This window comes from Mytilus galloprovincialis, chromosome 8, assembly GCF_965363235.1.
Source record: "Mytilus galloprovincialis chromosome 8, xbMytGall1.hap1.1, whole genome shotgun sequence".
Lineage (NCBI taxonomy): Eukaryota > Metazoa > Mollusca > Bivalvia > Mytilida > Mytilidae > Mytilus > Mytilus galloprovincialis.
In genome coordinates this window covers 20,458,339-20,485,935 of record NC_134845.1, presented here as the reverse complement: position 1 = coordinate 20,485,935, position 27,597 = coordinate 20,458,339, and the positions used below count along the sequence as shown (strand labels likewise).

General features: G+C 31.9%; 1 long non-coding RNA gene across 1 annotated transcript; it reads right to left on the bottom strand.

Moving 5' to 3' along the window:
• Nucleotides 1-21,085: 21,085 nt before the first annotated feature.
• LOC143085290 (uncharacterized) lies at nucleotides 21,086-24,995 on the bottom strand. Its single transcript, XR_012981292.1, has 2 exons — nucleotides 24,612-24,995; nucleotides 21,086-21,709 (listed from the first exon to the last, which is right to left on the bottom strand). It is a non-coding gene; the product is annotated as an uncharacterized LOC143085290 (long non-coding RNA).
• Between the last annotated feature and the right edge of the window lie 2,602 nt (nucleotides 24,996-27,597).

The following is a 27,597-nucleotide window of genomic DNA, read 5'->3' as shown; positions in this document are numbered from 1 at the left end:
ATAAAGTGACAATCATTGCATGTCAAAGCAACACCTTCTGGTGTCCTGTACTGAAAAAATCAACATACCTTACATTGCATATAAGAAAGAACTGGTTTCCGGAACTTCGGATGTACCAAAACAGGTACTTCCGATCTGACAAAAGGCAAAATTTACCCTCTTTTTTAAATTTCATGCCATTTTTTTATTATTCAAATTTATCAGTCAAAAATTGTTCTGCAATGATCACCAGTCATGCAGCTTTCATTTGATACCAAAATTAATAAAATATTCTAAATATATTATAATTTATGTCCATGCGTAGGAACTATTTTGTGTTAAATATGTACTACTTTCTGGTATGTGCTTTCTGGCCGGGCCTGAATTAGTGGTGTTACACCTTAAAACATTTGACTTTTCTACACTTTATATAAGTATTCCACATTCCAAACTAAAAGACAAATTGAAAGAGTTGGTACTGCTTTGTTTCATAAAAAAGAATGACTATCGAAGATACAAGTATCTTGTTTTAGGAAGGGATAAATTCTACTTTGTAAAGGATCACTCTGATTCAAACAAAAAATTTTCAACAGACTATCGGCATTCCAAAGGGAACGAATTGTGACCCTCTTCATGCCAACTTGTTTCTTTATTATTATGAGACTGACTTCATACAGAAACTTCTTATGAAGAAAGATATGAAGTTAGCAATATCCTTTAACTCACTTTTCGCTATATAGAAGATATTCTTTCACTAAATAATTCTAAATTTGGTGACTATGTCGAACGCATCCCATTAAACTAGAGATAAAGGATACATTAGATACAGTTAAGTCGGCTTCATATCTTGACTTACATCTAAAAATTGATAATGAGGGTCGATTGAAAACAAAACTTTACGACAAGAGAGATGATTTCAGCTTTCCAGTTGTGAACTATCCATTTCTAAGTAACAAAATTCCAGCAGCACCTGCATAAGGTGTATATATTTCCCAATTGATACGATGTTCCCGTGCTTGCATTTCTTATCATGATTTTCGTGATAGAGGGTTGATGCTAACAAGGAAGCTATTAAATCAAGAGTTCCAAATGGTGAAGTTGAAATCATCTCTTCGTAAATTTTACGGACGCCATTACGAGTTGGTTGACCGTTATGGAATAACCGTTTCACAAATGATATCGGATATGTTCCTTACGTCGTAACTACAATCCCCTTCCCTTTCATAAATGTGACCTACCGAATTAGACTATTTACCGGATTTGTTATCTCATAAGCAACACGACGGGTGCCAATGTGGAGCAGGATCTGCTTACCCTTCCGGAGCACCTGAGACCACCCCAAGTTTTTTGTGGGGTTCGTGTTGTTTATTCTTTAGTTTTCGATGTTGTGTCATGTGTACTATTGTTTGTCTGTTTGTCTTTTTAATTTTTAGCCATGGCGTTGTCAGTTTATGTTCGATTTATGAGTTTGACTGTCCTTCTGGTATTGTTCGTCCTTTTTTTACTGTTAAGTGTTATAGTTTATATATCTTTAAACCTTGATATACACATATTTCCATAAATTCATGTTGCTAGTCAGCGTTACTGCATCAAACGTGTGGAAGACAATTGGCTATGGAAATTTTGCAGCGACATACACCACTGACCACAATATATTTATTTGTTCCAAAAGAAATAAAAACAAAACTTAATAAAAGTGGAGAGAAAGATACCAGAGGTTCATTCAAACTCATAAATCGAGAATAAATTGACAACGCCATAACTAAAAAAGAAAAAGACAAACAGACAAACAATAGTACACAAAACAAAACATAGAATAAAGACTAAGCAACACGAACCTCACCATAAACTGGTGATGATATCAGGTGCTCCTGAAGAGTAAACAGATTCTGCCCAACATCAGGCACCCGTTGTGATGCTCATGTTAGTTCAAACCCGTTCAAATCCGTAAGTTTAATTCGGTAGGTCACATTGATGAAAAGAGAAAGAGGTCGACATAAGGAACATATCCGCTATTATCTTTGAAACGGATATTCCATAACGGCCAATCAACTGGTGATTGGGTCCGTAAAATGACGAAGGCCCGATTTCAACTTCACCAACTTGGGTTGTTGATAAAAGTACCTTCTGAACTGTGTTCTTAATAAAAACAAATGCCAAATTTGCAGTTATATGGTAGCTCTAAGCATCTATAATAGAGTCACATGAATAAAAATAAGCCATAATGTTATGAGATTCCCTAAAGGGTGCACATCAACCTGTATGACTGTAAAAGAGGAACGAAATATTCTAGAGGGACACTCAATTATAGTAATTGTAAATTATAGTTTATATTGAATATCTTTTGAAAATGACCTTTATTAAAGGTAATTCAAGGAAATTTACCCCTACCGTTTTGTCTTGCGTTTTAACTTCATGCAACCTAATGTCATTTTGCTTATTCACACATGTAAAGGGGAGGGGGCGGGTTCGCGGATTGTTTTTTTAAAACATATGATTAACCAAGAGAAAGATGTCATTTTGTCTTTCCCGTGTCTTGCACACCGTCAGTGCCTCGTTGTTTTAGTTTGTTGTTATTAGACAAGGACTTAAGCGTAGTCTAGTAAAACTAATCATGTCACAACATTATTCTTGTATTGCATTTCTGTTTACCATTCATAGTGCTAAAAAGCTGTGCAAATTGAATATAGAAGCAGGAACATTGAATAGATATAAATAGTTTTAAAAGCATTAGACATAAAACAAACTTACTTGTCCAAGAACATGATCCTTGTATAAGTGATGATTATATATAAAATTGACTTACATCTTGGAATTATGTTAAATGACCCAAACTGGATATAAGTTCACAACAAAATATCTATTGTATTCAATTGTTTAAAGAAATCTCATACGTAAATACGCGAAATGTCTATATGTATAATGTCTTGTTTGTTTTCATAAACGTTATAATATATTCTTACTACTTTGTGTTAATAACGACTAAAACTTTTAATAGCTCAATATTAATTTAAATCTGGGTTTAGGATTTGATCATTGTCTGATATCTATGAAGTACTATTTAAAGGTTTCTACAGTCAACAAACCACTTCGTTTACATTTGCATGAAAGTAATTCCCTTTCCATGTGAACGTTTAAATAATTTATCAAGCTGTACACTTTATCGTTCAATTTATACGAAATATTCATGCAGAGTTTCAATTATGAAAGAAAGACGAATGATACCAAAGGAACATTCAAACTGAAGATCGAAAATAAACTGACAACGCCATGGCAAAACCCGATAATTAGTTATCAAAGGTACCAGGCTCATAATGTGATACGCGCGTTTTGTCTACATAAGACTCATCAGTGACGGCCAGATCAAAATAGTTAGAAAACCAAACAAGTATAAAGTTGAAGAGCATCGAGGACCCAAAATTTAAAAAAGGTTGTGCCAAATTCGGCTAAGGTAATTTATGTCTAGGATATAGAAATCCTTAGTATTTCTAAAAATTCAAACATTTGCAAACATTTAACATATAATTGATATTCATTTCAACACCGAAGTGCAGACAACAACGCTGATTATACCTACGGAAACGAAACTTCCACCGGTAGTGGCATCGACCCAGTGGTGTAAATAGTTATCACATGTACCAGGCTTATATTTGTGTACACAAGACGCGCGTTTCGTCTACATAAGACTCATCAGTGACACACAGATCGAAATAGTTAGAAAGTTAAAAAGTTAGAGCAATATAGTACTCAGAAAGGTAAGCAAATCCTGCTGCAGATGAGGCACTCGTTGTGTTGTTGAACTACATGTATGTATTTAAAAAAAAATATTGTTTTGATTCGAGTGTCATTTGTGATTCTTTTATAAACGAAACGCGCGACTGGTGCATACAATAACAATCCTGGTATCTTTGATCAGGTTTTTGTATTTATACGTCGATTCTTTTTCTTTCTCTACCTTCTTACCGAATCTTCTGGTATAGAAGTTGTTGATTATCTGACAAGGAAAAAAGTACTTTTTATCATTCTAAATGTGATTTTTCGGGTTTATATTTTGATTTTGTTTATCAACAATACATTTCTGTTATACCATAATAAACGCTCTATCGTACAATAATGTACTTAACTAAACATTAATATAAAATTGCAATCCTGGTATCTTTGATGAGTTTATTTAACAATTTAATACGCATAGAAAACATTATATGTTTGCCAGAAACTGCCAATGTTTTGTTTTTATTAGCAGATGGTTACCGTACGCTTTAGTGTACAACACATGCTTACCTTCTTACCGAACTGAACAAAAAAATAACACGCCGGCTGCCGTATACGGTGCAGGAAATGCTCACCCTTCCGGAGCACCTGAGTTCACTCCCAGGTTTTAGTAGAGTTCGTGTTATTTCTTATTTGTAGTTTATAACTGTTGATGTAAAAGAGGGACGAAAGATACCAAAGGGACAGTCAAACTCATAAATCTAAAACAACTGACAACGCCATGGCTAAAAATGAAAAAGACAAACAAACAACAGCACACACGACACAACATAGAAAACTATAGAATAAACAACACGAACCCCACCAAAAAACTAGGTGTGATCTCAGGTGCTCCGGAAGGGAAAGCAGATCCTGTTCCACATGTGGCACCTAATGTCTTTTGGTTTTGTGAGTCTTTGTTTACTCCTTGGTTTTGATTGTTATTGTCTTCTTATCATTTTCCTTTTTTGTGTGTTAAATCAGCAAACTATGCCACATGTTTATATTTTATTCAGTATTATTCTGAATGAATGGAACAATTCTTGTAAGATTTCTCAAACGTAATACCTTATTTACCATTACCAGGAACGCCAAAACAAATCAATTTAAAAGAAAGGGTTTCAGATACGTAGACACGTTATGAGCTAAATGATAAAAAAAGAGATCTACTGGAAAGAACCAGAAAATGAAATAATGTGTATAGTATTTTCATCGGAAATAAATGTCAAAAGCATATGAATCACTTTGATTTACCAATCAAGACGAAATGAAATAAAACATACCTATTTTAATGTAAGTGATAACAAAATCCCTGTTCTGGTGCGTTGTAGTTAGTCAATAAAATCATTATATACATTTGCTTATCCATGTGAAATGTCCTTGCAGAAATGAAAATTGCATAATATATTATTTGTTTAATGTTGATGTTATTACACGAAAGGAGCTCTTCCTCAAAGAAACAATACATGCAATCATTTATGTAATGCATTAAGTACTAAAGGGACACATTACCTTTGCAATCGATGTTGAATTGCCAATTAAAAACCTTTACGCATGTGAGATAAAACAAATTGTTCCATTAGATGAATTTAAATATTTATAACTAAAATCAGTTAAAAGTGCCAAGTATTTAAAAATTCAAAATCATAACTAGCCATTTGAATGATTGATTTATTGTAACGTGTTAACGCCAGAATCAAATTCAGGACGACATCGAGGAAGCACCAAAGAAACAGCATATGATAAAAGATAGTTTACAAACACCAAGCTTTCTGTAAAAGACATAATGTACAAGACGTCTTTGTTACTATGCTGTTGCTCAAGCCTGGCAATGAGGAAATGATGATTTTATTTGCAGTTTTTTTCTGAAACCTGTTGCAAACACTAGAGTCAATACTGAAATATGTTTTTATTAACATAAGAAGGATATTTATAAATAAATCTATGATGCTTTGTATAAAATTGAGAAAGGAAATGGTGAATATGTCAAAGCGACAACCACCCGACCATAGAGCAAACAACAGCCGAAGGCAACCAATGGGTCTTCAATGTAGCGAGGATTCCCGCACCCGTAGGTGTCCTTCAGCTGGCCCCTAAAATATGCATAATAGTACAGTGATAATGGACGTCATACTAAACTCCGAATTATACACAAGAAACTAAAATTTAAAATCATACAAGACTAACAAAGGCCAGAGGCTCCTGACTTGGGACAGGCGCAAAATTGCAGTTCATGCAGTTAGACAATTATTAACACACCTAAAACTTGTATACTTAAAATATGTGTTGAATTAACATTTTAGCCCCATTTGGAAGCAATCACTAATGACTAATTACTAATTACTTGTGATTTTGATCATGTTCTATAAAACTAACATCATTACCCTTTAAAGTAGCTATTGTTTTTGAGCTTCAAAACAACTATAGATTAAAAAGATATTAACTTTTAATATATCATTTATCAGATAATGAAGTTAATTTTGATATTTTTTTGTGTCAGAGAGGAATTTTAGTTCAGAAAGGCTAACACATAAAAGGAAAACATTCTACTGACAGTACAAACAAGAAGTAAAATCACAAAAATACTGAACTCTTAGGAAAATTCAAAACGGAAAGTCCCTAATCTAATGGCAAAATCAGAAGTTCAAACACATCAAACGAACGGATAACAACTGTCATATTGCCGACTTGGTACAGGTATTTTCTTAAGTAGAAAATATTGGATTGAACTTGTTTTTTTAGCTAGCTAAACCTCTCATTGTACGACAGTCACATCAAATTTCATTATATTGACAACGATGCGTGAACAAAACAACAGACATAATGGGTACAAGACAAACAAATAGCTCAAATGCCTTGTTTTACATTATTTGTTTTTATTTACCAGCACTAGGTCGGTGCCACTGTTGGTAAACTTTAAGTCCCAGATGTAATCATTAGCTCAGTAGCGAATGTTTTGGTACTGATATGATTTATAACATGCTTTTCATCAATTAGCCGTCCATGAATTAAGAAATTATTTGCAAAATAAATGATACAATTTTATTCTCCAGTTGACTTCAGACAAATTTTATTTCACGATAACATACTTATTTGGTTATATAACACATGCTGGTTATTCTACTACTATGGCTTTGAAATTTCAATTTGCTCGTTTCTAATACTTGCAATTGTAACAAATAGAATATAGAATGACATAACTATCAGCATGATCAGTAGAATGCTCAATGTTATATATGACGATTTATCATTTTATACTATACTAGAACACACCCGTGATATCGCGGGTCCATGACTGAATTAAAGTATATAACTATGCGCAAGCCTTATTTTAGTATTAGTATTGTCATCTGATAAAGTCATGCCGATTATAAGATACACAGTTTTCTTTTCTTTCAAATCTTTCTGTTTGAACCCGTCGAACTGGAACTTATCAATTATAAGATACACGGTTGTCTTTTCTTTCAAATCTTTCTGTTTGAACCCGTCGAACTGGAACTTATCAATTATTGGTAATATTAATTATTTGGAAAACAAAAGGTCCTGGAATGGAGTATTTTTTAATCAACAGCATTGTCCTATATTAGTTATAAATAAAGTTGAATTCTTTAATTCGCTGTTTTACGTCATGCCCGCTAACAAATTGAAAACTGTACCTATACGCCTTATTTTTAGTCACAGATTTTTAGTATTCGTATTGTTATCTTAGAAAGTCTTGCTGATTAAAATACTACAATAGGTAACAATTTGACAATTTAGTAGTGTCAACCCTGTGATTATGACCCGTGTATATAGCATATTAATCCTGAATACACCGTTTGGTGGTACGCCTGTCAGATGCGGAACGTACAGATAAGGTAATAGGTAACAGGTGAATATACTATTGGTATCGGTATCGGACTCGATCCGGAACTTCTTAATTATTGGCAATATTAATTACGTGGAAAACAAAAGGGTCTGGAGTGGTGTAATTTTTAATCTACACCTTTGTACTATATTAGTTATATATAAAGTTGAATTCTTTGATTCGTCGTTTTTACGTGATGACGGCTGACAAATTGGACCTCGTAATTTTAGTATTATAGATACTACTGTTGCCTTTATTTATACAAAAATCATAAAAGGCTTATATTTTAGCACGGCATGACGCTTATATACATATATCGTTTACACAATCAGCAACGTTCGAAGCAATATAGTTAAAGGTAATATCAAGTACGACGTAGTTGATGAAATAGAAGATCAAAGCTTTTTGCCAAATACTTAGTACATCTGAGGTAACCATACCTGTTTTTCAAGATATCCTTTGAATTTCAACAATTTAAAGTTCTGAGAAAAGTAAATTCATAAAATATATCGTATCAATGAGATTTCCTGTCTGGGTTGTTGATAGCCGCTGGACGAAACATATACAAACATAAGATGATGCTTCAGTTCAAAAATAAATCCTTCAATAACATTTCTTTCCGATTTAAAATCAATCCATTATATTAAGTAATATTCTTGGCTTGCACCAGTAATATATATATTGTTTTCGATGATTGGTTTAATACATATAATTATATTAAAACTTTATATATGCAACTTACTTTCCATCCGGTTTTATTGCTTATTTCAACTTTTGTAATCTTAAGTATTCATTTGATATTTACAAATAATTATCTATTTCGTATATATTATGGGTGATGAAGTCCTTTATCGAGGCGAGTGCCGAGGAAAGCCTTTCATTTTGTTTAATTGGCACAATTAATGCAAATGACGCGTATTCAAAACCAGTTATGAAAAAAAAAAGAAATTCCGTTTCGATATCTACAAAAAAGGCTCTGGAAACAATGTTTCATTCCATTGGGGATCCTTATGTTTACAAATAAAAAGCTTATTAAACAAAATAGTAATTAAAAATTGTTAAAATGCTTCACATTGTAAAATAATCGTGTTAGGATAAATAAAGGCAACAGTAGTATACCGCTGTTCAAAACTCATAAATCCATGGACAAAAACAAAATCGGGGTAATAAACAAAAACTGAGGGAAACGCATTAAATATAAGAGAACAACGACACAACATTAAAATGTAACATACACACAAACACAGAAAAATCAACAGCCTGAAAAAATAATGTGAGAAAATAAACTATAACAATTAAATATTGTTACGATTATAAAACGAAATACTTCAGAGACGTCAAACTTTAGAAAATATTATAAAAACTATCATTCAGTTGTTTTGTCATATCAATATCGGGTCGATTATCAACGAATACTTGCTTTACTGCTACGAAAAAACAATTCATACAGTAAAACATTAAGGGATGCATTTGTTTTCCAAATTTAAATATTGTATTGATACTAATGAAAAGACTTTGAGGCAATTTCCCGATGAGTATCAGTTACGATATCGATATTGTAATAGTCCATTCCCCTATGCCACACTTGTTTCCAATTCTATATTTATTTACAAAGGAAACTTTCACAAAAATGTGTTGGTGGTATGACGTTAAGAAATAAGTTCTAAGTTCAGCCAGGTTCGTGTGCCTTATAGAGAGTCATATTGAAAACAATGATGTCATTACTGCATCTCAGCTGCAGGCCTTTTCTAAACAATTGAAGGTTGGTAACATGAAGTAAACAAAAAAAAAAAAAAAAAAACAAAAAAACAAAACAACAACATGTAAACTATCCGGCCTCTAGTAAGTGTTCTACAACTAATATTTCAGTTCTTTTAACTACTTCTTTAAATACTATCAAAGAGCATATCATTAGTATTTGAAAATATATATTATCATATACTTAGACTAAATAACATATGCTTTTTTCTGTATGATAATAACATTGAATTAACGTAAACTCCATACTTTTCGAATTGGTGCTTAGCGGGCTGTTACGAAAAGTTTAGCACATGCTTCGATTGTCATCACATGCCTTTCCGTAACGTTATCACATTGCATTCCGGTGATACTTGGCAAATTCCGGAAAATACATCTCAATGCTACGTTTTCAGTGAAAAACATTATAAAGTAGTTTACAAAACAATTATTTGGATACTGGAAAGTATATTGTGTAAAATAGTAAAAAAAACAAAAAAAAAAAAAACAAAAAAAAAAAAACAAAGAAACAAAATATTAATTAAATGCATTTTTAAAAGTTCAAACATAATTTAGAAAGTTGACTTTTCCAAACAGTGTTCATTATGTATATTGTCGAATTATTTATTTTGTCGATTCGTCCATATAAAAATAGTTTTCTTTTCTGTTGAGGCATATGATAGAAAGATTTTATATCGAATGTACTAGATGTGGGGTCCGACGTTCTTTTAAATCTTTGAGCTTCTATTTTGGAACCACGTAGATGGATCAATATATGAATCTGTTATTTTTCTCCATTGTTGAAGCATATGACAAAAAGATCATAACATGTTATTTATCATATCTCATGTATTATCAGCCCTCGGTCAATATCAGCCCTCGAGCCATGCAGCTCTTGGGCTGATATTGAACATAGGGCTGAAAAAAATGCCATGTAATAATCTGATATTATAATATACTTAGGCTTAATAACATATGATTTTTGCTGAATGATAATAGCATTTAAATTACGTAAACTTCATATTTTTTCTAATTGGTGCTTAGCGGGCTGATATGAAATATTTATTACATTATCAACCTCCAAAACTGATTTCAGTCTCAGATTTCCAAAAACATGAATAGAATAAATTGTATACCCAATTGAATTAGTGGTCTCTTGTGAATTGATGTTGCAAACTTCATTTAAGATTTATGAGAAAATGAAATACAATAGGAAAAATCTGAGACACAGTTTTAGAGGTCAAACTGTGTTGTGCAAGAATCTAAAAAAATATTTGGATGCTATGAATAACAAAGAAGCTAAAATTCATTCAAGTATGGACACCACAATCTGGCAACTAATTACATAACAATTAATTATGTAATAATTATGTCATAATGAAATTATCACAATTTGAAAGATTAATCCTTCTGCTGTCTTTTGGTGCCTCATTAAAAAAAACACACTTTCTGATTTTGTGAAAACTATGTGTGAAGAGGCCGGCGTCCAAAAGTAAAACTAATCATAGTGCTAGAAAAACAACAGTAACCGCTCTCGCATATGAAAAAAATCCCTCCTACTCATATTATGCAAATTAGCGGTCACAAAAATGTTCAATCTATTAATGAATATTGTAGTGCTTCCTTGAATCAGCAACAAGAAATGTCTCATATTTTATCAAATGTCGGTAGTGGTGGTATCTCAAAACATCTTGAACAGAAAAAAGGAACCGATCAAAACAATATTGATGACATGCTATCTGATGATGATGACCAATTACTATCAGCATCACAAGAAGCGGAATTAGACCTTGTTCTGAAAGATATTCCTAACTATGAGTCCAACGAAGCCAAGAAAATGATCGAATTACATGAAATAGTTCATGAAAATTACAAAGATAAAACAATTCAGGTGTTTTCTTGGGGTCATATAACTGGAAATATTACAATTAACTTTCCAGCATAATTTACCAAATAATTATATAAGATATATTAATCTTTTGTTTTTCTCCTCTGTTAAGCCATATAATAGAAGTATTATTTTTGAGGGTGTCTTCCCATTTTTATTTTTATTAATTATTTGGTTGTTTGTTTAGTAATAATAAGGTGTCTTTCTAAAATTTGACAGTAAATTTGTTCCTGTATGTTTTTATATTATTGCAAAGCTCGGTGTTTAAGTGTATATCCCATCAAAACAAAGGTTCTGCTATTCAACAAAGCATTAGACTCATTTGTGAAAAATTTACTTATGAAAATATGTTGAATGATAGTGTTAATAATTTTGAATATCTTGGTTGTTATCACATGCATATGCTCATAATAAACTGTATAAAAAATATAAAGTTTAAACAAAGCTATGGTAAGATACCACTGTGAAATATTTAGAAAATTCTGGTTTCATATTCTACACAGGTAAATAAAAAAATATTTTGTCGTTAAGTATACTACTTCGTCTGTTTGTATAAAATCTTCCGATTAGGAATACCAAGACAGTTCTGTAATATAAATAAACCTAATCTAACAGTTGGTACATATGGGGTTAATATCAACAATAAAACTATACAATTAGAGCTAGAGAGTACTCACAGTCATTGACAGCTAGTTAAAGCCAAAACAATTAATAATAAAAAATCATGCATCAGAGACTAAAATCAACTCAAACACATCCCAGGGATTTAGTATTGTAACGAGATGAATAGTCAGAGAAGACATGACTTGTGCAAAACCAAAAATAAATGTATCGACTGGTAGAAGAATAGTTAGGAGCGACTTCTTAGAGATGAAAAATTAACGTGTGTGTATCTTTATACATCCCTTTTGAAAAGAAAATACAATTTAGTTATGTTTTAATTTACTAATGCTTGTTTTAGGTATTCATAACAAAATCCACGAATTTGGGAATTTTATCTGAGGTAGGGTGATTTCGATTATATTATGATTTAAATTACTGGTATCGTGGAAAATCTTGATTCCATATGTTCTCTTCTTAAAGACGCTTATGTAACATCACAGAATCTTTCTCATTAAAAAAACCATCTTGTTATGGCTTTATGAAGTCAATTTTTGAAATGATCCCAGACATCAATCATATATTTTTACCATTACCAAAAATCAATAGCTACAAAGCTTATATGAAAAAAAAAATCAAATTTTATAGACTTGTGGAATACTGAATTGGTAAAATATTCAGATGGTAAACTTAGAACTTGTTTTATATTTAGATCAGTTTTTGGAAGAGAAAAATATCTTTCCATTATAGGGAATTTTGAACAGAGACTTTTATTACTTAAAATGATCAATATATTAAACTTATTTTTCTCCATTGTTGATAAAAAGATCATAACATGGCATTTTTCATATCGCATGTATTATCAGCCCTAGGTTCAATATTAGCCAAAGAGCAACAAAATCTGATAATATATACTATATAAAAGCATTTGAAAATAGCGGAGTAACTATATTTTAAAAGTGTGAACCTATCTATGGATGTTTCCGAAAAATGTTTTTTAAACGGTTTTAATTTTTCGACTCTTTTCGTTACACTTCAAACGATGTTTACAAACAGAAGCTTTTATTTTTAATTAAATCATAATAAATGGTCGTTTGAAACTGTGTCGTAAACAGTAACTGGAATATAACCGGTCTCCCATATCAAAAGCGGGATACCAGGAGACCATACACGTATAATGCAGGTTTATTGCTTTTTGTTATCTGTCAACCTTGATTTATATGGTATAAAGAACGATTGCTAGATAGTGTGACACAGTAATATGATTGAAAAATTTGTTATTGTATCAAACCCTATTTCTGAAATACAGTATAGTTTCTGACTGGTATTAAAGTTTTTTTTATTTCATTTTTAAGTTTTCAAATGATTATCTGTTTTAAATCATGGTAATGATGTCCATTTATCGAAAAAAAATCTCAGTTTTACTGTGTTAAAATTTTACAATTAATGCAAATGTTACTTGTTTGAAACAATTTATATAAACAAAATTGGTATAATTTCTTCAATTGTGTAAAAATCTACTTCTCCTGAACAATATCATTTTTTCATTGATGACAATAATGTATTTAAAGTGAAATTTGGTTAAACAAACACGCATTATTCATTGTTATGTTGTTTCACTTTGTTAAAAAATCGTGTTTAAGATAAAACCCACAGCATTAAAAATAATGATAGAATATCACTGATAACTATAATAATTAAATATTGTTACGAATATAAAACTGTATACATCAGAGATATCATAACTTTGAAAACATGATACAAATATTTATATCTGATAGTCATAGCAAATAAATAACAATAACTGTTCCAATTTTACAATAATCAACTTAGATTTATACCACTGTTACGAAAGGACAAAGCATATAGTAAACCATAAAGGGAATCTCTTTTTTTAATTACAAACATTAATCTGTATTGTTACTTAATCATCAAAAGAGGTTTTTTTAACATTATAGGGTGAAGACCAATAAAGATATTGTAAGATTTCGTTCTCCAATACTGGTTTTTTTTATAATATTTAAATTGGTTTGTAAAGGAAACTCAAAACTTAAAGCATTTATTTCTCATGTATTCTTCAACCATCAATTTTATCTATTTATATTTATAAATAGACAAAGATTTAGTTTTGGCGTTTTGCTGTACCTGTATACAACCTATTACAAACGAAATAGGCTATCATATATGAATATTTTCAGTGATGTTGTAAATCAAGCGCACGTACTTAGATATACTTCGAATAAAAATATCTATCCTTTAAAGAAACTTTTTCTAAAAGATAACCAATTCAACACCGTAATTAAATCTTTGAATATTGTTTTCATCGGTACCAATATTGATTTTGTTATTAATAGATTAAAATCTAATTAAATATTATTGTCACACTCATTCGTACTTTCACATGTACAGTACCACAATTCGTTGATTACTTTTTTTTTGGCATTGCACAAAGTCATGCTTTCTCTGACTTTACATGACGTATGAACTCTCAATATATTGGTTAGTACTAATTGATTGCGGGATAAGATTGTTGTATAAATATCATTTTCAAAATATCACAATGAGGAAATATTGAATTTATTTTAGGTTTTCCTTAATATGCAAGTTTAAAAGCCTGTGGTTTAACCCAGAAATAATATTGAAATATCTTATAACGTTTATCTAAAGGGTTATGTCCTGTGACCCTCTAGTGATTACTGTTTATAAAATATATTGATTTTTGTTTTTTTAATCAGCGAGACAGTTTTAGTTAAGAAACTAAAATAAGTTTCTCGTAAAATTATTATTATCATCCTATTTTCTATTGTAACGTTGTTAATCGAATCAAAACATAGAAAACAATACATGCAAAAGTTAAAACTAGTATATCTTTCGACGGTACGAGCTAAGGCTGTACTGAATATTTATCATTTTGCAATACCCTGCAGAAGTGTACATTTCTTTATTGATCTATGAGATTGGAACTTATGTACGCTTCTGTTGCCTTTTTTCTTACCAACGTTAAATTTATGCTTCATCTGGTTTGTAGATTGTATGATTATAGAGTCCTCGGTCGGGAGAAAAACTTACAATTATTGTAAATGGCTCTTTTTAAAAAGCAACTGATGTCATAATGAATTTTACTCGACTATGTAATCATAAAAATGTGACCATCAATCCCCCAAACAATATCATGTTATCAGCAGCATTCGGGTGTAACCTTGCTTTACATAAATAGGTTAAAAGACCGCAATTTTTATAATGACTAGATTTAATATAAAACAGTAACTGATTCTACAAAGTACTCAGAATTAAATCGTGTTATAACTGCAAACAGAGAAAATAAATTCTGAATTAACAATGAGGTTATAAAACATATTTACGAAGGATTCATGATAATTTGCAACTGTTGCCGGTAATATTTAAACAAATAGTTGAGCCATTGTAACCAAGTGATATCTGATCTTAAAAAGATGAATCATTTATGGTTATTTTGTTTCAGATTTAAAAACGTGTTGTAGAAAATCCTTAAATTTGAAATAATGATGGGAAGTTTTATCAATATCTATTGTTATTAAAATAGTAGCGAATTCATCAGAGATGTTAAAACAATACATGATGAACAAAACACCATTATAAACGTCATAGCATGTCAATAATCGACTGATTGTTTAAACCGCTGCTACAAAAGGACAAACTATACAGGTGGTAAAGGAATCAATCAGAGCATGATTGTGTTGGTTATGACATGCGTTGTATTTACAATAATGAAGGTGAAATTTACTTTTTGGAAAGGCGAGGAAAATACTAGAAACCTTATTATATAAAATAATTATCTTTTCAAACATTTCGAGCTAAGACAATCATACCAGGAGAATGGTCATTTCACAAAGCATTTGTTTCATTAAAAAGTTAAAAGTTTTATTTGTTTCAATCTCATGGCATATAGATATTACAGTCTACGAATTTTCGGGAAAATAATTTACAAAAACATTTGACGTATTTCATAATGTAAAAATAATCTGCCACGGGCTTTGATACAATACTGCAATGTCATGTGTTTTTGTCAAAGGTTGTAACGAAGTGCATCTTGCATTAATTAGTAAAGTAAAGACAAACTAATAATTAATTTTCAATTGACATTTTGAGCTCTTTGTGTAGATGTTCTTTTCCATTATCAAACAGAATTTCAAATTTTCCATAAATGAACAAAATTTAGAAATTTTCCATAATCAATCAAAATGTCAATGTACAGGAATGTCTAATCTAAACATATATTCAGACAGGGACTACCTAGTATAGACTGTCCCTGATTCAGAATCACCGTATAATTATACTAATAGATCCTCAAGTTCGTACTTGAAACATGGACGCTGTAAATAAAAAAGTAATTGAAAGACAAACCTCTAATAGTCCTGATTGAATACATTCCGGGATATGGGTCCTATCTCTTTAAACCTTATCCTCCAAGAAACTTTCTATCCGAACTATATGGAGATAGATATGAGGATAAACATGTTCTAACTTTCATTCTAATAATATATATTATATTGGAACAGACGATTCATTATCTATTGAAATGTCTCCTTTAAATAACCTATCGACTTTGCTTGATGCTAATTAAGCTTAGTTATAGTAAATTTTTAATCATGTAATAATAATCTAAGCTATGTTAGAATCCAAAACAGTTTTTCATTTTTATTTACAGATTGAAGAATCCATATTATAGAACTTAATTATAATTTAAGTAATACAGATATTTTTACTACATTGCAAGAAAATATATCAAGGTTAACTAGGTGAAAAAAATATCCACATTAAAACCCGTATACAAAAATTGTCTTTTTTGTTCTTTTATTGGTATTCCAACTCCACCCTCGCAATAAAAAGTACACATTATTATTGGATAGTTGTTTAGAGAAATAATCAAAATTGTTAATCAGAATCAAACCATTTAAATTACAATATCTTTTTAATTAATGTTACAATCTTTTGATATGGTATTAAAAATGTGAAATACTGCTTTAAACTTTAATTGTTGGATACATAATAATATAATGATTCAGCTAAAAAAAACAATTTTACAAAATAATCCTGTATGCAGGCTGATCATGTGGTATTCATTGAACATCATCAAACCAACAAATATTTTCAATATAAAATAAGCAGATGAAGTATGAGTGCCAATGAGACAACCATCCAACATTGCAAGTCTGTGTGCAAACACATTCAATATTATTTTCACCTTACATTTCCCTCTGCTTCTGTTTAAGTCTATTAAATGATTGTAACAAGTTAATAGAACCGTAACAATCCAGTTAAAACAATCAAAATATAATTTAAAGACAAGAAGACTCTTACCTCATTAATAAAGTTAACGCTTAAAGTGTACACATTTAAAACATGTAGAAAGTTAGACATAGATTACGACAATATCTATTTAATACAATCAATAGTTATCAAAAGTACCAGGATTATAATTTAGTACGCCAGACGCGCGTTTCGTCTACATAAGACTCATCAGTGACGCTCATATCAAAATAGTTATAAAGCCAAACAAGTACAAAGTTGAAGAGCATTGAGGATCCAAAATTCCAAAAAGTTGTGCCAAATACGGCTAAGGTAATCTATTCCTGGGACAAGAAAGTCCTTAGTTTTCGGAAAAATTCAATATTTTAAAATGTATAATCCCTAGATTCCAATAAATAAATAATATCTGACACGTTATACAGAGAAATCTCAAGCGAGGATTATAAATGGCTTTTCCTTTTAATTATTCAACATATATCTGCTTAATAACGTAGGTAATTTTCTACTTTCTTGCTAAAATCGAAAATAAACAGAAGCAAATTCCTATACAGCAGAAATAATGCATGATATTAGACAAAAAAAGACTCATTAACCATACATTTATGATTCTATGATCATATGAATTATTAACTGATTATTTGTGTTTCGTATGAAGTTACAAAAGGAAGCATTCAATACGTATAACTACATTTTTTAGCTAGGATCATGAAAACACGATTTTTATCAAGTTTTTATTTAATTCACCTTTATTGTGTGACCTCGTGTCATCGTGAGAGATAAATTTTATTGTGTAATGGAATTGAACAAGGAATAACGCAAGATGTGCAGTTAGCCAATCAGAATAACGTATTATAATGAAACATACATCTAATGTAATTATTTATTATTAAATGGCATGCTTTCCTGCTTTGATTTTTCGTCTGAAATAAATCTAAAAACGATTGTGACAAGTTTATTGCTATGTGAAAAACAATGAGACGTGGAATAAACTATATGACACGACATACGACGTAAAAGAGGGACGAAAGATACCAAAGGGACAATCAAACTCATAAATCTAGAACAAACTGACAACGCCATAGCTAAAAATGAAAAAGACAAGCACACATGACACAACATAGAAAACTAAAAAATAAACAACACGAACCCTATAAAAAAACTACGGGTGATCTCAGGTGCTCCGGAAGGGTAAGCAGATTTTGCTCCACATGTGGCACCCGTCGTGTTTCTTATGTGATAACAAATCCGGTAAATAGTTTAATTCGGTAGGTCACATTCATGAAAGGGAAGGGGATTGTAGTTACGACGTAAGGAACATATCCGATATCATTTGTGAAACGGTTATTCCATACCGGTCAACCAACTCTTCCTTGTGAGCAGCAACCCTCTATCAAGAAAATCATGATAGGAAATGCAAGCACGGGAATATCGTATCAATTGGGAGATATTTACACCGTATGCAGGTGCTGCTGGAATGTTGCTACTTAGAAATGGAAAGTTCACAATTGGAAAGCAGAAATCATCTCTTTTGTCGTAAAGTTTTGTTTTCAACCTACCCTCATTGTCAATTTCTAGATGTAAGTCAAGATATGAGGCTGACTTAACTGTATCTGTAGTATCCTTTATCTCTAGCTCGATGGGATAGATGCGTTCCACATAGTCACCAAATTTTGAATTATTTAGTGAAAGACCATCATCTATATAGCGGAAAGTAGAGTTAAAGGATATTGCTAACTTCTTATCTTTCTTCCTAAGAAGTTCCTGCTTAAAGTCAGCCTCATAATAATAAAGAAACAAGTCGGCAAGTAGAGGGGCTAAGTTATTTCCCATTGGAATGCCGACAGTCTGTTGAAGAACACGTTCTCCGAAACCGGTATGTCAATTCCAGAACGGTATATAATACTAAGAAAGAATATTTTAGGTGATCAATATAAAGCTGCTTTTTTATTCATAATACAATAACATAATTTCTAATTAAGCTTTTGCGAAATCAATAAGAAATAGAAAAGAAAGTCGGTATGGAAAATTTTGTTACACAGTGTGCTAGTGACTTAATACGATAAATATCGGTTCAATAAATCCCACACAGTGATTCAAGCTTCGCTCTCATCCAATATGGAATTTACTGACCCCATATATATCGTATAAGGTCACTAGCACACTATGTAACTATTAATATAGGAAGCTTTCCTATCCAAGACAAAAACTATTCTAATGCAATTTTTATGTAACACGCTTTCTCATTGGCTTTTGTCAAGCGTACAATTACAATGTACCCGTCGGAGCCGCTTCACAAAATTCCTTGCGTATGAATCTTGTGACATAAATACTTCGAAAACAATAACAATGGCTACGTCAGACGACGATTTTGACATGACATAACTGGATCTTTTGGGCCCGTTGATACCAAATTTCCACTTGGAAACAGATGTTTTGGATGGGTTACAATCAGCTGATCAAACTGTAGCCGAAGAAACAACAGGAGAAGTGCCAGAAGCCGATCAATACGAACCTACGGCAGTGCCGGCAGTGGTTACAGCAGACGACGTAGACACAAGTGGTGTTTTGGGTGATAACCCTACTGATGGAGTTGCTTGTAGGTTTTAAATTAACAATTTCTAAGCAGATTTTAATCTGCACAGCTTATACCTTGACCCTTTTATACCATCACTTTTCTTAGGCTAGAGCATGTCAAACATTTTAACACCCTACATGTACATTTACATCCCGTAACAATAAACGGGGACTATTCAGGCTTTCTTTAATTTTGCACTTCATAATTCACTTTCCATTTAATATAAATGTTCTAATATTGATCACTGTTAGTTGTTTCAACCTTTTTATTCCTTTCTCTGTGTTTGCCTTTAGGGAAAATAGAGGTTCTCTGTCAAATCAAATTCAGGGAAAAAATGCTGGAGGTGCTAAAGGGGTTATTGAGGATATAGCCCAAAGTTATGAGAGATTACTGTATTGTATTTGAAGCTACATCGGTAGTTTTACTGTTGCAAATTGAGTTTACCTGACCTCTGTAAAGCTTCAAATTAAGAGGTAACTGTACTCTATTTGAAGCTTTGTGAACGTCCATCGGTAGTTTTACTGTCGCAAATTGAGTTTACCTGGCGACGCGGAGCGGAGACAGGTAAACGGATATTTGCGACAGTAAAACTACTGATGGACGTCCGCAAAGCTTCAAATACAATAGTTATCTCTATTCTAATTCGAGTTCTCCTAACCTAGCTTTGGGGACCCACTGACTGTATTAGAGAGGTCCCGCTTTGGTCATGCTTCAGTGATTCTCTATACATTGTAACCAACTAAATTTTTCAAGGAAAAAGGGGGGGGGGCTCTAAACACAGTGAGCCAGGCAATTATGGCTTCTTCAATACAAAAATGTGAGACTTTTTAAAAAATTGACACATCAGTTGACAAATACAAAATGTACTGTAAATACATAAATTATTGCGATGTTTTAATTATTCCGAAAACGGTGACAGCCCTTGTCATAATCTCTAAAAAAATTAAAACTTGCTTCCTTTTGTTATATATGAATCAAATTAAACAGGATTTTTCTTAATATTGCAAAAATTCAAATCGCATCATGTATAAAATGACAAGATTGCACTAATTAATGCTCGAAATAATTTCTGAATTTACATAAAAAAGACAGTTCATAATTTGACCATAGTCATATTTATTACAGTAGAACTGGTGAATGATCCGGAAAAAGACCAAGATTTAATTGACATGATGGAAGTGGTTGACAGTATAGCAGAAGAAAACAAAGAGAAGACAACTGGCGGGAGGTTCCCGATATTATCAACAAATGAGAAAGAAAATATACTAGACGAGGCACTGAGCAAATCTACGAAGAAGCAAACTAAATATGGAGTAAAGATATTTAGGCGTATGTGTTAAAATAAAAATAAATTGATGTATATAATAAAGATTTGTATGTATTTGGAATTCCTTTTCCTTTAAAAAAAAACAACATAAAAAAATGTACATGTATGTAATCATAAACAAAATCGATCTACATGTAGCTTATATTAGTTTCCGCAATCACTGCTAACTGTCCATTTGGCCATGGTATACTGCCTCTAAAACTAAACTTTATACTTGCAAACGTTTAGTTCATGCAATTACAAGTGTTCATTGTACAATTTTACATTATGTTTTCGTCTGATATTTCTGCATGCATAAGATTGAAATTTCTGTTCACTTATAATTTCATGAAATTTGCTAAATTTAAAATACTGTTATACATCCCAACATCATGTTTCCACACGTATCTTCCTAGTAATGGTATTACACAAGATACCTTGAAATCCACAATCAATTCAACAAGCGATTATAAAACTTCAATTTCTTCATGGCAATTACAATGTAGCATACATATATATCATGCATATGTTTCATTACACCATATCTTGATCAACTGGTCCTTTCTATTTATAGATTTTAATGTTTTCTTCCGTCACGTCTTCCAATATTGCCTTTTATATGAATTTTTCATATCCAATTTAATCATGTGTTGCACTTGTATGTTATATATTCATCATTCGCATGGTGCTAAGTTTTACGCAGCTTACGAGACTTCCATTTTTATCTACATGAAGCACCTGCAAAATATATAAAGAAGTTTATTCTAGTCATTGTTTTAATGCTAAATTAAAAAAAAAGGCAAATTAGACTACACAATGTTGAATTCTTCAACAATTTACACGCTATATCATGCAATAATGTCATAGGTAAATTTCCCTTGTTTATGACTACATAAGCCAACTGTTTTCTTGCATTAAGAACGCATGGAAAACACTAACAAAAAGAACATTTTTCATAAAAAGTGCAAGTTTTTAGATGAGTATTGAAAAAATAAATTGATGAGATACATGTTAGAATATTTGAAGCTTTTGAACATCCATCAGTAGTTTTACTGTTGATTTTTTGCCACAAGCATACATTGTTAAAGGCCGTACGGTGACCTATAGTTGTTAATGTCTGTTTCATTTTGGTCTTTTGTGGATAGTTGTCTCATTGGCAATCATACGACACCTTCTTTTTTATACATATTGCATAAAATAAAGTATAATAATTTCAATACATGTATCATAATTCTAAATTTCAGAGTGGTTAACCGATATAGAGAAAGATGCAAAGTTATTGTGAAACTGCCTATTCTAGAGGTGGCGTGAATCAGATGTGGATACTTAAAAATTCAAAAGATCTTTTAGAGTACATACAATCTAACTCTCTTTCATCTTGTAACAGTATTAAAACATTTGACTTTTCTACCCTGTACACAAGTATTCCACATTCCAAACTAAAAGACAAATTGAAAGAGTTGATATTACTTTGCTTCATAAAAAAGAATGGCCAACGTAGATACAAGTATCTTGTCTTAGGGAGGGATAAATCCTACTTTGTAAAGAATCACTCTGATTCAAACAAAAAATTCTCTGAAACTGATATTATCAAGATGCTTGATTTCTTGATTCATAACATATTTGTTACGTTCGGAGGACGTGTTTTTCAACAGACTGTCGGCATTCCAATGGGAACAAACTGTGCCCCTCTACTCGCCGACTTGTTTCTTTATTATTATGAGGCTGACTTCATGCAGGAACTTCTTAGGAAGAAAGATAAGAAGTTAGCAATATCCTTTAACTCTACTTTCCGCTATATAGATGATGTTCTTTCACTAAACAATTCAAAATTTGGTGACTATGTGGAACGCATCTATCCAATCGAACTAGAGATAAAGGATACTACAGATACAGTTAAGTCGGCTTCATATCTTGACTTACATCTAGAAATTGACAATGAGGGTCGGTTGAAAACAAAACTTTACGACAAAAGAGATGATTTCAGCTTTCCAATTGTGAACTTTCCATTTCTAAGTAGCAACATTCCAGCAGCACCTGCATACGGGGTATATATCTCCCAATTGATACGATATTCCCGTGCTTGCATTTCCTATCATGATTTTCTTGATAGAGGTTTGCTGCTCACAAGGAAGCTATTAAACCAAGAGTTCCAAATGGTGAAGTTGAAATCATCCCTTCGTAAATTTTACGGACGCCATCACGAGTTGGTTGACCGTTATGGAATAACCGTTTCACAAATGATATCGGATATGTTCCTTACGTCGTAACTACAATCCCCTTTCATGAATATGACCTACCGAATTAGACTATTTACCGGATTTGTAATCACTTAAGCAACACGACGGGTGCCACATGTGGAGCAGGATCTGCTTACCCTTCCGGAGCACCTGAGATCACCCCTAGTTTTTGGTGGGGTTCGTGTTGTTTATTCTTTAGTTTTCTATGTTTTGTCGTGTGTACTATTGTTTTTCTGTTTGTCTTTTTTATTTTTAGCCATGGCGTTGTCAGTTTGTTTTAGATTTATGAGTTTGACTGTCCCTTTGGTATCTTTCGTCCCTCTTTTATGCAACCTTTGAGAATTATACAATTGAACAATTGAATGATGTCTTGACTGAATTCTATGCTGAGGTCCGTAGTACAGACTGAGAATATTATGCCAAAAGTACTTTAGTTGGGATCCGGGCATCTATAAATAGACACCTTAGGGCACCACCTTTTAGTAAGACGTATTCCATCATGTCAGCTTTCCTTAAATGAAATAAAATGTTTTTGGCCATGATAAAGAAGGTTCAGAGGGAAGGAATGGACAGGACCAAACATCATTCATCCATTTCATAAATAAAAGGTGATTTGCATAAACTGAGGTCATCAGATGCTTTATCAACTGAAAACCCTAAGACTCTTCAAAGAAAAATTTGGTTTGACCTAGTTTTGAGTTTTGGAAGGAGGGGCCGGGAAAACCAAAGGTTTTTCACTGACAAAACCTTTGTTGTTAAATCAGACGATTGTAGCCGTCGTTACGTAGAGATGGCAGTGAGTGAGACGACAAAGAATCATAAAGGGGGACTAGATGACAATCAAAAAATTATTAAACCTAGGATGTACGAAACAAAAAAGCCAGACTGTCCTGTTGCTGCCTTGACGAAATATCTTTCCAAAAGGAACCCTACATCCAATATATTCTTTCAACAACCTAGAGTCAAAGTTAATAATGAGGATGAGATGTGGTACATATCAAGGCCTGTAGGGGAAAGACTGTTAAACATCATGATGGTCGACATATCTAAAAGTGCTGGACTAAGTCAGATATACACAAACCATTGTGTGAGGGCAACAACTGTAACTGTTTTGGCACAACAAGGTGTGTCAAAGACAGATATAATGAAAATTACAGGACACAAGTCGGAGGCCATTTTGGAATTCTTCTATCAGGACTCCTCTGAGAAACAGAAGAGGCAGTATTCTGCCATTCTCCTTGGCAATACTGAGAATGGAAGTGATAAATCGGGTTCAACCGCACCAGTGTCAATTTGTACACAGCCAAATGCAATGCCCTTGCCGCCAAATCCAGCTACTTCCTTCAACACGCACTGTTTGAACTTGACAAACACACAAATTAACAATCAAATGTCATTACCTGTTTTGTATAACAAACAGTTTGAAGTCCATAATTCAACTGTCCAAGTCTTTAACTACAATATAACAGGGAACGCTGCACAGCCGTAGATTGTGTTGTTTACTTCTTCGCACCACTTTGTGATCGGCCATGACAGTTGACAATGTTGATAAAACTCGCCGAGAGGACTTGGAATTTACGTTATTATTTCTTGTTTAATAAATTGTGAATTTTCTTAAAAGTATAGTTTTTCACCTCTTAGTACTTTGATATAAAAATTTATTCACACAAGCTTAATTTTGACTTCAGGTAAAGGAACTATTTCTTGGCGGATGGATAACGTAAATAGCCATGAAACGTACATCGTAAACATTCAAATTGGATCAATAAAACTAGGTTAAGCTAGGTTAGGAGAATTGAATTAGAATAGAGATAACTGTATTGTATTTGAAGCTTTGCGGACGTCCATCGGTAGTTTTACTGTCGCAAATATCCGTTTACCTGTCTCCGCTCCGCGTCGCCAGGTAAACTCAATTTGCGACAATAAAACTACCGATGGACGTCCGCAAAGCTTCAAATACAATACAGTTATCTCTTAATTTATTGACTGTGACATAATTAACCTTAAACTAAGCAATGTTAAACTTGTCCTGATACCGTTACTTGTTCTGATATAATCTAATAATATCTTATAATGAACTAAAGCCATCAATTTAATCAATTTCAAACTTCTAATTTATGAGCTAATATTTGAATTAAACAAAGAATGAAGATTAAATCGTCAAAACTCAATAAGTTCATATTCTGTAAGTATTTGTATAGCTGAATCATATAAAGACTATATGATATAGTTTATTAAATATATAAAAAAAGAATGTCCATGTTTGTTTTTTTATAAATTGTAGTACAGTATTCTTATAAAATAGGCCGATAGTTTTTTCGTTTAAATTGATTCACATTTTTTCTATCGAGGCTTTATATATATAGTTGACTAAACGGTACGGGGTTTTTATATTGATGAAGGCCGTATTTATATCTTTGTCATTTGAACTCTGGTGGATAGTTGTCTTATTAGCAAGCACAGAAATTAGTACATATTTGATCCAAAATACTTCCTCCAAATAGGTACCGGTGTAACTTTCAAAATTTGAGGAATATTTAGGTAATTTTCGTTTCAAATGAAAACTGAATGACTTGTGATCGTAAAACACTTTTGACGTATATTTTTGATTGAAAAACTTGCATATAATTAAACAATTCCATCCATTAGAGGCATATATGTTGATTTGTTTCAGTACAAGACACCCTAACGCGTTGCTTCAACATTAAATTTAAGTAATCCCAAGTTTAACATGCAAATCAATGTGGACTTGAATTAGCGGTGCACTTCATCATACTAAATCTACACCTCATTATTTTATATAATTGCATATAGTATAGATGGGATGAACATGCTCATCGATATAGAATTAATAGTATTTCAGTACCCTCTTAACACAAATTCTATTTATTGAAATAAATAAAAATGCTTGTCTCGATTGTTTTGTGTAGAAGTGTGCACTATAGAACTAAAACATTACTGTCATGGTAATTAAATTACCTCCACAACTGTATTAATAAAAACACAATTTATAAATCTAATCGCCGTTTATTTTTTAAGCAAATAGTTATGATATATGTGTGTGAACTCGTATTCTATGAGGACAAACTAACACCCTTTAAAATTCTTCAATGATCTAATTTTTAATACTAGTAATTATTATTAAAGATGTAAAGAACTCGAACCATACGTGATTAGGTAATGCGATAGGTGGATACTTACGTCGGTTAGTTTCTGCTTAAATATGAAATTATTTAAATAATCATGAATTAAGATACGAAAAGATACACAAACACATTTAATCGGTTGAGTAATTTTTTTTGTCTGATTTTAAAGTTAATTACAGCATTTACTTTAAACGATTATTACAACATGTTTTTACCTCGTGATAATGAAAATTGTCACTATGAAACACGACCTACTTAAATCTTTTGTCGGAGCACTTGATTTAAGTTTGGACCTTTTTTTGGAGAGTGTCTCTTAATCTCTAGTTTCTGTGTAGTGTTATCTTTCATTTGTCTTTTTGAATATTACTTGTGTACTGTTAAGTCTTTATTTGGTGATATCGATTTGGCGTGGCTCTGTAATAATACGCCCTGTCATTGTGTTATTGTGCTATGGTAAATTTAGGTTTTCTTGCCTTTAATTTTTGCTAATGTGTTTTGTCTATGTGCCCTTTTGTGTTTCTTTGTTACTTTTGTTACATTGCGTTGTACTTAGACATCCTGTAATTGCGTAACTGCTATTGTGCTATGGTAAAATTTTGTATTCTTGTCTTGCAGTTTTGCTAATGTGTTTTGCCTATATACCTTTTTGTGTTTCTTTTTTAACATATTTGTTTGTAATTATAGTGATTAACATTATAAACAATGTTGACTGCTACATCCAAATTTTCGACATTTTTACCTATTCAGTCTGTTTGTTTTTGATCATACATCGTTGTCAATATAATGTAACTACGCGACTTTAAAACGAAGATTAATCCACCATTTTCTACATAGGAAAAATCCCTGTACCAAAACGAGAATATAAATGAAGGCAACAGTAGTATACTACTGTTCGAAATTCATAAATCGATAGAGAAATTAAAATCCGGGTTACAAACTAAAACTGAGGGAAACGCATCAATATAAGAAAACTACGACACGACAGAAACATAACATTAAAATGTAACACACAAGAAACGAACTATAATATAACAATGGCCATTTTCCTGAATATAACACTTGTTATCCATTTCTTGATGTGTTTGAGCTTTTAATATTGCCATTTGATTAAGGATTTGATTTTGAAAATAAGTATTTTGCCGATATAAATGAGTACCTAAGTACTAACTTCCCCGACTTTTGCTTCACATAGTTACCGTCCTAAGAAAAAATAAACATACTGCTAGGTGAATATTTTTAT